A 12,406-nucleotide genomic window follows, 5' to 3' on the forward strand; every position below is an offset into this window, starting at 1 on the left:
TTTAGCTGTGCTTCTTGTCTCTTAGCAAACATACTTCCTTACATTAGGGAAGTACTGAGTTTTCTATGTGGGTAGAATAATGAGAAAGTTTCAGTCTGCTCAATGCTTCAGGAAGAGTATTGAAGGCTCTTCTGACCCCTTTTGATGCCTCAGCCTGAGAGTCCTGTTACACTCCATGTCTGAATGGGAGTCAAGAAATGTTATCTGCTAAATAGGATTTTCATGGATAAACCCTAGGATCAATAAACATACTGATTCTTGTCAGTAGGTGAAGATTCAAGAGAAGGCCCAGAGGACAGTTGTAACTGAACACACACTTATTCCATGATCTACAGTAAGTTTTACTATAAACACATGGAATAGTAGATGAAATAGCTTAAACTTAAGCAATTCAATTGTTGATATGGCTAACTGGTGAGTGACATCAAACTGAATGCCAAAACCTATCTTTCCCTCTTCCAGTGCATAGTCCTAGCATGCATAGTAGTGCATTTGGTGTAGGACTTATCCATGTCTCCCAGAAAATCTATAACAAATGTTTCCTTTTGTTATTTGGAACTAAAAATTCTGCACACTCATTTTTGAGCCAGTCAGGTTTTTGTTGCCTTTATGCCATTATTCTCATGAGGAATCTCATCTGAAAGGTAATTTCATCTCATTCATAAGTACAAGGGACTATGCTGCAGTTTGTCTCTCTGGTTCTCTGAAAGACTCTCTTTGAAATTGCCAGAAGGATAATCTGACTCTATCTCTTTTATTTTGGATGAAAGGGACTATAAGCCACATAAAAACTCATATTTTATTCATGTTCAGAGACCACGTTTGGTTCTTAACCATTTAAAGAAGAGCTTTTTCCCTCTCCATGTCTGTCTCTCAGAAGGCAACTTTTCTTTGAAACTGGGTCTCATGTATCCAAAACTGTTCTTGAACATGCTATGCAGCCAAAGATTACATTCAGCTTTTAATTCTCCTAACCTCAAGTCTTGAATGCTGAGACTGTTATTGTAAGGTGGCAGGTATTGTTTATTCATTGGTACAGAGAATTGAACTCAGGGTTTCATGCATGCCATTCAACCACTCTACCAACTGAATCACTTCCCTAGCCCTCACTTCCAGTCTCCTTAATTTCATTTTTCTCATTGGGAACTTAGGAAAAAATTAGCAGGGCTGACAATAGCACTACATCTAAGTGTTACCACTGTGCTGTTACACTTGTGTGTTAAGGTGTTACAGGAGCAAATGAAATTTTCCTTTGGATTAACTTCCTTGGGAAAGTAATCACATCAAGACCACAAAATTCTGACAGGCCCAGAAATGAGCATGAAATGCTATTAGGATCAAAGAACAAAATTGAAGCATCTTCTTATAGATTTTGAAGATCTATAAGAGACAGGATAAGTCTTAAACCAAATGCCCTACTCTACATGCTAGACACCATCAGCATCAAGGCTATCTAATCTCTTGGTAGTATGGAAGGGACACCCCTTGTTTGCAGCTAAAAAGGGAAGAGGAAAAGCTGTGACCACAGTAGACTCTCTTATTTTGTCCAGAGAGAAAGTCCATAGCCATATATTTCGGGGTGGGGAGATGGAGCTATAAACTTGGATCTATCAGTTACATCTATGCATTACAACTATGACACCTTTCATGTTTTCCCTTTATTTTGCAGCATTAGGAGGCACATAATCAAGACAAAAAGCTTCCTTGGATGCATCCGTTCAGTACAATTGAACGGGCAGAAAATTGTTCTAGAGGAGAGGGCAAAGATCACGTCTGAAGTCAGATCTGGCTGTCCAGGTCACTGCAGCAGCTATGGAAACAACTGCAACAATGGGGGTAAGTGTGTGGGGAAGCATAATGGCTATTCCTGTGACTGTACCAACTCACCATATGAAGGACCTTTCTGTCAGAAAGGTAATCTGGGCATACATGCCACTAGTGTATGTGGTTTAGTAGCATCCAAATACCATGGCCAATGCTTCTGTGCCCTTAGACAGTCTACACCATTGCTACTGCAGACAATGTTATACTACCCACATGCATGTTTAAGCCAATGGTACCTATTCTTGCAACCTATACCATTTCTCCTACATGTGAAAGTCTAGAAGCCACAAGTCATTTTCAAAACAATGTTCTTCATGTCTTCAAGCAATACCTATACTTATACTTTATATTCTCAGACAGTGTAAACTCTATTTAGCTTATCAGCATAGTCATTTCCATATATTGAGCTTTGTACTTGATAGCAGTGCAGTTGTACTCAGTTATAATTGAAAATGAGCACATCTTCAGTGCTGAATAATCGGTTGAAGACTAGAAGTGGACCATCTACTTATGTTTAGTGGCATCCTAACATTTCTAGTTCTATTACTTCAATTACAAAATGTATCAAAGAATCACAGTGTTGAGTACAAAAGAAGCTTTAGAAGCACTTAAGCAATCTCTTTTTTTAAAAACATGTCAATGAGTAAAGACAAAAGATTCTTCCACTATTAACCTTGATAGATTTCCTAACATTGCTTTTACTTTCAAAAATCAAGCTTGCAGAAGATAAGATGTAAACAAAATTCAACAATAGCATTTAATATTAAATGAAATATTTTATTAATTTAATTTAATGTTTTTCATTTATTCAATTTATATCCCACTCACTGCCCTCTTCCTGGTAACTCCCTCCCACAACTCTTCCTCCCTCCCCTTACCTTCTTTGAGATGATGGGGACCCCATTGGTAATCTCCCCCTACCATGGCACTTAAACTCATTGCAAGGCTAGGCACTTCCTCTCCCACTAAGGCCAGAGTAGGCGTCTCAGAAAGTAGAACATATTCAACAGTTTTTGTGATAGCCCCCATTCCAGTTGTTCAGGACAAATATGAAGGACAAGTGGCACATCTATATGCTACATATAAGCATCAAGGCCTAAGTCCAAGCCATGTATGTTCTTTGGTTGGTGGTTCAAACTCTGTAGAGCCTGAAGAGTCCAGGTTACCTGGCATTGTTGTTCTTCCTGTGGAGTTCCTATACCCTTTGGGGCCCACAGTCCTTCCTCTTTTTCTTCCATAAGGGTCCCCAAGCTCCATCCACAGTTTGGCTGTGGATGTGTGCATATATCTGAGTTAGCTGCTTGTTGGAACCTCTCAAAGGACGACATGCTGCTGTCTGTAAGCCCAACAGAATATCATTAACAGTGTTAGGGACTGGTTCTTGCTCATGGGATGTTCTCAATTGGGGCAGATTATTGCTTGTCCATTATCTCAATCTGCTCCCTTCCCTGTGACTGCATTACCTGTGGACAGGGTACATTTTGCTTTGAGAATTTTGAGGGAGTGTCGGTGTCTGTATCACTCTACCGGGGTTCCTGCCTGGCTACAGGTGGTGGCCTCTTTAGGTCCTATATCCCTAATGTAGTGAGTTACAGCTAAGATTACCGATTCTTGGACAGCTTCCTTATTCCAGGTTTCTGTCTCATCTTTGAGTTGCCCCCTACCTCCTTACCACTGTCAGTTGCAAATTTCCTTTCATTTTCCTAGCCATCTAGCCATCTCTCCTGTCCTTTCCCATACCATAACCTGAATCCTCCATTCTCCTTCTCATACCCATCCCTTCTCATTTCCCTCCTCTATCTTTCTCTTATGACTATTTTATTCCTCCTCCTAACTGAGATTCAAGCTTCCTTGCATGGATCTTTCTTCTTATTTTGCTTCTTTGGATCTGTGGTATATAACACGGTATCTGTGTTTTACTGCTAATATTCTCTTAAAATGAATTATTTTAACTGGTACAGGACACAGCAATTCCATATGGTTCTTGCCAATTCATTAAGGCACACTCTGTTTTGGTGTGTATGTGTGTGTGTTTGTGTGTTTGTGTGTCTGTGTGTGTTTGTCTGGAGTCCAAAGACAAAAATTGGAATACATTCTTCATGCAATATCTACCCTGTATTTAGAATCTGTACCTGGTGTAGTCTCTCTAATGGACTAGGCTAGCTGGCCAGCAAGCTACAGAGAACTGCTAGACTCTACTTCCCCCACATTGGGATTGTAGCCACAACACTATTTGTAACTTGATAGAATTTGAGATTCATACCTTAAGCAGTTCAATTTTCAAGCTCCTCCATCAAGCAGTAGTTCATTTACTTTAACTTAATATCAAAGTTACAGAAAAAAATAAATATCCAGTATTTCCCTTGAAGGGACCTGTAATCTAACTTCTCCCATCACTCATTCTGACCTTCCCTCCAAAACTGGTTTGGATTTTGTGCTTGTTATTCCTACAGGGTTTGGGGTAGAAGTCCTTGCAAAATCAAAATACGGGAACAATCTTTAAAACCAATAGAGGATTAAACCATGCATGCATCGGAATTTGGAATAAATAAAACAGGCCCCATCCTAATAACACTTCACTGAGGACAAAAGTTGATTAATTTTTCTATTTCCTTTATTTGTTTAATAAGGGAATGCAGATACTACAGCACACATTTTGAGGTTAGAGGAAAACTTGTGGCAGTTGACCTTTCCATTCTGCTATGTGGTTCCATGGATCAAACACAGGTCTTTGGGTGAGATAAGAAGCCCTTTTATCCACTGAAACTTCTTGCTAGCCATTTTGCAAATAAGTGTTCATGAACTCATAGCAGTTTAGGTTCCTTACACATTACCTGTAGAAGTTCTAATTAGTCAGTATTCCAACTTGGATGTTGGAAGGGCTGGGGAGAGGCCCCATCCCTAGCTGAGGATCTATTGACAGTTGATACCTATTAATTCAAAGAAGAGTCAGTATCTTTAGGAGTCCAGTCACTGACATGTTGCCTATTCTCCCTTGGATAGCTGTACATGTATGCCAATAAATCCATCATGAAGTAGACTCAGTTTGAGATAAATAAATGAATAAATAAATAAATAAATAAATAATAAATAAATAAAATGAAGTTAGGAGGGAATAAGTGGGAGAAAGATAGGAGTTGGAAGGGGTGTGACCAAAATTAGTTTTATATATGTATGTTAGTTTGTTTTTTGCTGCTGTGACAAATGCCAAGATCAAAAGTTACTCAGGAAGGCAGGGGTTTATTTGGTTTACAGGTCACAATGTATCATCAGGGAAAAACAATTCAGGAGTTCAAGACAGTAAAGAAAGTAAAGTCTATACAGGAATCTTGCAATGTAGGTTTACCCCTCTTGGCTTGTTCTCCTTGTGTTTTTGCACAACCCAGGGCCACTTGTTTAGATGTTGCCCACAGTGGGCCTAGCCTGTTTCACTTCTCTGGCTCTGCAATCTGTAATACAATCACAAGTTGCCTAACTTCATCTTCTCTCAATAATCCCTCCAACACTGGAGTTTCTACTTTAACTGAGATTATATCTTCAACAATAGCCTCTCTTTGCCTCTCATGATGCCATACTTCAGCTTGTCTCTATGAACCTTTCATTATTGCAGTTTCATACCACCAAAACCAATAGTGTTTGAAAGATTCTTATACATTACCAAGCTTGTTGCCAACTGGAAAAGTACCTTTGGTCCCTCTGGCCTATTGCTTGGTATGTTAAGTGTGAGTGAACACCTCCCACAAAAAAGATTTTGCCTCAATGATGCTGGTCATTTATTAGTCACAGATGGTCCCTAATTGCCAACTTCTAGAGTCTGTTATTTCAGAGAAATCCAAGTTTTACCTCTAGAGATTGTTACTACAAAATATCACATGAACAATCCTGACAGAATCTATTCTTCCATGTGAGACTTAACAAGGCAGATCTTCATCATCGGCTTGGCTTTCAATATCATGTTTCTTATGCTTAAAACATTATTTACTGTTAGTCTTTTAGTTACATACAATTTAAATTCAAAACCCCCTTCTCCCCACCTTCCGGATAATACGTATACTGTCACAGGTTACATCAACAGAGATCCTTTATGAAAGGAGAAAGGAAGGCTAACTGGCAGGAAGGCCAGGACTTTTATATCTTTGTGAAGGAGAGTGTGGACATATCATTATTCTGCATATGAGAGAGAGCATGAAGCATTTGTCTTTCTGAACTTTGCTTATTGCTTTCAACTGTCTAAGCTAATGATGTGCAATTGTGTACAATTATCTGACATTCTCTTAATTTTGATCTTTAGAGTTAAATGTGTTGTCAGGGTAAACTTCTACTGTCTTGTGATTCAGAGAAGCCTCTGCACTCAAAATCACCTAAACCACCACTCCCAACTGAAGTAGGCTTGATGGTACCAAGTCCCCCCTTTTTTTTATTGGACATTTTCTTTACTTACATGTCAAATGTTATCCCCTTTCCCAGTTTCCCCCCTCCTGGAAACCCCCTCCCCTGTTTTTATGAGGGTGTTCCTCCACCCACCCACCCACCCACTTCCACCTCCCTGCTCCCCATTCCCCTACACTCGGTCATCTATGGAGCCTTCATAGGACCAAGGACCTCTCCTCCCATTGATGCCTGATAAGGCCATCCTCTGCTACATATGCTGCTGGATCCATGTGCACTCCTTGGTTTGTGGTTTAGTTCCTGGGAGCTCAGGAGTGGGGTCTGTTTGGTTGATATTGTTGTTCTTCCTATGGTGTAGCAAACCTCTTCAGCTCCTTCAGTCCTTCCTCTAACTCCTCCATTGGGGACCCCATGCTCAGTCCAATGGTTGGCTGAATACATACACTTCTGTATTTTTAAGGCTCTTTCAGGGTCTCTCAGGAGACAGCAATATCAGGCTCCATTCAGCAAGCATTTCTTGGCATCCACAATAGTGTCTGAATTTGGTAAGTGTATATGGGATGAATCCCTAGGTGGAACAGTTTCTGGATGGCTTTTTCTTCAGTCTCTGCTCTACACTTTGTCTCTATATTTGCTCCTGTGAGTATTTTGGTCCCCTTTCTAAGAAGGATGGAAACACCCACAATTTGGTTTTTCTTCTTGGCTTCAGGTAGTCTGTGAATTATATCTTGGATATTAGGAGCTTCTGGGCTAATATCCACTTATCAGTGAATGCGTACCATGTGTGTGCTTTTGTGATTGGGTTACCTCATTCAGGTTGATATTTTCTAGTTCCAAACCTTTGCCTAAGTGCCACAGCAGCCCCAGTAGTATCTGTGTGAAAGGTTCCACAGACAGAGGTGAGAACTTCCAAGGACGGAGGCCTCCTCACACCAGTTGTGGAACTCTTGCTTGGAGCAAATTATTGAGCTGTAGTTCTCATGGCAATTTATCTGTTTTATCTTATTTACACTTTTTCATACTTATGAGATGTTCCTGATGGCAAGGACTAAGATCTTAACTGAGAATAATGGGAATGAGACCATTCCTTGAGATGGGGGCACTAGCCATGACCTTATCTCTGGGGGAACCAGCGCTCCACTTTATAAATCATTTACAAGACAGCATTAATAGATTAAAAACTTTCCCAACAATAAAATTTCATATGGCTACATGTATGTCATCAGAAGTGGGCTTTGGTATATTGTTTTAGAAAGCTTTAAATAAAAATAATTAAAATAGTTTAAATTTATGTTTTAAAGATTGGCAAAAGACCAGATACTAGAAGTCAAATAATAAGTGACCATAAAAATTTATTAACCTGTTCTTGGAATTATGCCACTAACCTTGGATGATTTTTGTGCTTTACTGTGCCAGATGACTATGATGATATCTGTCCTATCTGTGACTGCTTCATTGAACACATCTTCTCCGAGTTGTAATAATTGTTTATTTATAAAAACCCTTGAGAGTTGCAGAATACACTCAGTTTCAAACTGCCTCTGTGTTTGTTTCTGTTTGTCACCACGGAATCCTTACCCACCTGGCCTTCGAGGACCCTCATCCCAGGGACCCCCATACCCAACTGTGTGGTCTGTGGCACCTAAGAATTTCATGAATTCATTGTTTTAATAGCTGAGTAGTACTTCATTGTGTAAATGTACCTCACTATCTGTATCCATTCATCTGTTGAAGGACATCTGGGTTCTTTCCAGCTTCTGGCTATTATAAATAAGGCTGCTATGAACATGGTGGAGCATGTGTACTTGTTATATGTTGGAGAATCTTTTGGGTATATGCCCAGGAGTTTTATAGCTGGGTCAGAGTTCTTAAGAAAAGTCTTGATTGTGAAAAGGATAAGAGGCTTTTAACAGTGTATTTGAATCTCAAAGACACAGATGAAGTTAACAATGGCAGGCTTCCCAGAGCAAAAACCCCTGGTTAAATGTTTTAATCCCCTAAGGCTTGGATGAGAAATGTGTTAGTGTGATTAGCCCTTGATTAAATTGATGGGAGTGTTTGGGGGTGGAATGGGGGCACAGGAAACTGTATAGACTCTGGCCCTGTAAATCTGCCATGGCTGATATTCATTCTGACTGGGTTCTATCTACACCCTCTAGGTCAGTCAGTTTTATGTAACTGTAAGGAAAAGTTTGACAGAAATAAATTTCTGTCAAATGTTTTCATTGTGTTAAAATTTTTTAAAAAAATGCTGTTCTGGTTCCTGTTGCTTTCACACTTTCTTGACAACTAGAAGCCTCCATCCCAACACCTTGCAGGCCACTACTCTCCTTCTGTCTCTAAATTTGCCTAGCTGGAACTCTCATATAAATGAACCATAACACATGTTGCTTTATTGTATTGCCTTTCTCCCGTTAAATAATGTCTCCCCTTCATCCATGTATCCATGTTATCATGATTTTTTTTTCCTTTCTATTGGCAAAGCATTTTCTGGGTATTCACCACTTTGCTTGCCTCTTTGTCTATCCATGAACACTGGACTGTCTCCATTTTCTGATGTTTATGAATAAGACTACTCATGAAATTCATGTGCATTATTGCAAATCACATGTGCTTTACTTTGTTTTGGAATGAATTTTAGTGTATTTACTCTCTTAGGCATGTGAATCTTCTGTTGGAGATCAAATGTACCATGTTATCCTGTGGAAGAGAAACAACCAATTTCAGAACTTTGTTTCTCTCCTCTGTAAACAAGGTCACAGTGAAGAATCAATGGAAATAGCTGCTCCATAATGGAGAGTGTAATTTTATTGATTGTTGATATGAGAGAGAGAGAACAGACAGAGGCAGAGGAACTTTCCAGATCAGAGAACAAAAGCAGAAAACACTGGCCAGCGCCTATGCTTTCTCTCCAGCAGGGGTAGGGAACTGGCAGGGAAATGTGGGAGAAAATAGCAGAGAGATGATCAAGAGAAGAAAAGAGGCAGAAGACAGGTGTGTGTGTGTGTGTGTGTGTGTGTGTGTGTGTGTGTGTGTGTGTCTGTGATGATTAGTTTTCTAATTTGGAATAACCATAGAGCTAGGGTAGAGGAGGAGGTAAAATAAACCAATGGGCCAGGATGCTACTGTGGTCTTTGAAATGAGTATAGGTACAAAACATAACAGGGGCTGAGGAGCCTGGAAGTTAGCTTTTGACTTTGTTATGCATCCTCAGGCATATCTTGAGGTAACTGGTCATTTCTGGAAAGTCTGGCAAGCAGAAATCTGTTGCACAGGTTCTTCATGATTGCTGTCCATGAGCATTGATTTAGCCACCAAAAATCCTCCTAGAGTCCAATTTGAGCTGAGGCTAGATTTTCAAATGGACCAAGTCAGTGGGCCTCCCTTTTTTGGGGATGCTTGGGGTTTTTCCATTTGCACCTGATATCACTGTCTAGCACTGGTAATAAAACAGATAGATGCACTTACCTGCCGAGTCGTCTTGATGCCCCATGGCTCATCTTTTGAGGAACTGCCAAATTGTTTTTCAAAGTGGGTTGCAGATTTTCCATTGAAGAGACATGGGGAAAATGCCCCTACCTCTGAACATCAAATCCTTCACTCTCCTGTCCCTGTGTGGAGTCATAACTGTAGCACTACCCCTTCCCCATTATAAACACAGTTACAATCAGGGCTATATTGTCTAAGTAGGATGGTATTATCTCTTAGCACAGCCAGCATAATTCAGTTAAATCAGATCTGGAGGCACTGGTGACCTGAAAAAACTAAACCATCATATTCAAGAGTGGGCAAGGCTCTCATTACTCATTCATTATGTTGTCCTAGTGGCCTGGGTTTGTGGTTTACTAGGGGAAAATGGGTATGGGCCCAGGAATAGGATTGGTGTCCAGGCTCACAGAGGTGGTGCAGGTGGAGGTTTGGCTAGTAGGATTTTACTGCTGAGAGCAATTGGGTATGCTTGAACATGGAGTCCAATGGTGATCAGGACTCTAGGATTCTTACCAGTAATATAAAGTTTCAGTCCACAAGTCTTTGAGGTAGCCCATTTAGGATTCTTGCTGGGAATTGAGCCTAATATGGTGGTGGCATCTTTATTAGTTGGCTTCCAGTGTTTTTATCCAGTGGATTCTTATCCCCAGGCTGCACAGAAGACCTCAGGGCCACCACATTTGTTGTATGGGTTATGGCTCTGAGAATATCCTGGGCCAAGGTAAAAAGCTTGGTATTTAGTCTCCTAACACACCAAATGTGTTTTGCAGCTGTAAGCTGTCAGGTATACTTGTAATTTTGCTGTAGAGAAGGGGTGTCCCATTCTTTGCCAACCAAAACACAGAGGTAGACATGGAGACCAGGGAACCTGGTATCTGGAAGCATAACCCAGGAAGAGGAATTGACAGTATTCTTTGTGTCTGCATTGATTTGGACCCAGATAAGATTAAGGGGATGGTGGAGGTTGGGTTCTGTAATACATGCATACAGGAGGCTCATCAGGATTGCTGTAACTTGAGCTTGAGAGTATTGGAATGGTGCTTGATAGTCTTTCAGTGGTTTTTGTTTCTGCTTTCTGGTCCATTTGAAGTATCTCTTGACTGGTACCCAATATCCAGGCTGGAATAGGTGGGGCTCCAGAGGTGAACCTGTTTCATAGAGAGCATGAAGTTTAGGCCAAATATGTTGTGTACTCAATGTATACTCTCAAGATATCTAATAAGTGGCAATCATCTGCTTCTACAATAACCTCTGTTTCTAGGTTGAGGATAATGGTGTGTGCATGTGCGTGCACATGCATGTGTGTATGTATGTGTGTATATGTGTGTGTGTACCAAACATAATTTCAAAAGGGGTCAGTCCCATCTAATATATGGAGTTCCATACTTTATAAACGGTGAAGGGGATAAGAATTACCAGTCACAGTCTCCAAGGTCAATTTAATTAAGGTCACTTTTAGCATTCTATTCATCTTCTCTACTTGTTCTGAACTCTGGGGTCTGAGAGAAAAATTAAGTTTTCAATCAATCTCGAGAGATTGGCTTATCCCTGGCTTACCTGGGAAACAAATGCAGGTCCATTGCCTAACACTATAAACCATCTGCATCCTGAAGCTGACTCCATTTCACAACTATTCACACCTTAATCCCAACCAGAGAGAAACTAGAGAGAACAGGACCCCCTGGTGTGCTGATACAACTAAGATCACAGCTAACTGCACCCCAAAATCACCCTGAGAGAGCTTGTCTCTCTGGATTGCTGACACACCTAAAACAACAGACTCACAGGCTCACAGGAGGGAAAAGCTCCAGTCAGAGACAACAAAACCAGCAAACAACAGTGATAAGTAGATTGCAAGAAGCAAGCACAAGAACATGAGCAACAGAAATCAAGGCTACTTGACTTCAGAAGCCAGTGCTCCCACCCAAGCAAGCATGAATAGCCCAACAAACCCAAAAAGCAAGATTCTGATTTAAAAATGCCATTTTATGATGATGATAGAGGACTTTAAGAAGGACATAAATAAGACCCTTAAAGACATACATAAGAACACAGGTAAATAGAAGTTCTTAAGAGAAAACACATAAGTACCTTAAAGTATTAAAGGAAAACACAACCAAACAGATGAAGGAATTGAACAAAACCATCCAGGACCTAAAAATGGAAATACAGTCAATAAAGAAATCACAAAGAAAGACAACCCTGGTGATAGAAAACTTAGGAAAAATACCTGAAGTTATAGATGCAAGCATCATCAACAGAATACAAGAGATAGGAGGGAGAATCTCAAGCATAAAGATACCATAGAAAACATTGAAGACACAACAGTCAAAGAAAATGCAACATGCAAAAAGTTCCTAACCCAAAACATCCAGGAGATCCTGGACACAATGAAATGACTAAACGTAAGAATAATAGCCACAGAAGAGAGAGAATATTCCCATTTTAAAGGGTCAGTAAATATCTTCAAAAAACATTTAGAAGAAAACTTCCATAACCTAAAGAAAGAGATGCCCTAAATGTCCAAGAAGCCTACAGAACCTCAAAGATATTAAATCAAAAAGAGAAATTTCTCTGATAACATAATAATCAAAACACCAAATGACATTTTATGATGATGATAGAGGACTTTAAGAAGGACATAAGTAAGTCCCTTAAAGACATACATAAGAACACAGGTAAATAGAAATTCTTTTTTTTTTTT

The 12,406-nt window shown here is 40.0% G+C and overlaps 1 pseudogene; it reads left to right on the forward strand.

Annotated features, from left to right (window-relative positions):
* The first annotated feature begins 403 nt into the window (after window positions 1–403).
* The window catches only part of LOC110295780, a 108,121-nt pseudogene continuing 96,118 nt past the window's right edge, over window positions 404–12,406 (forward strand).

Source organism: Mus caroli, chromosome 1 (assembly GCF_900094665.2).
Source record: "Mus caroli chromosome 1, CAROLI_EIJ_v1.1, whole genome shotgun sequence".
Classification (NCBI taxonomy): Eukaryota; Metazoa; Chordata; class Mammalia; order Rodentia; family Muridae; genus Mus; species Mus caroli.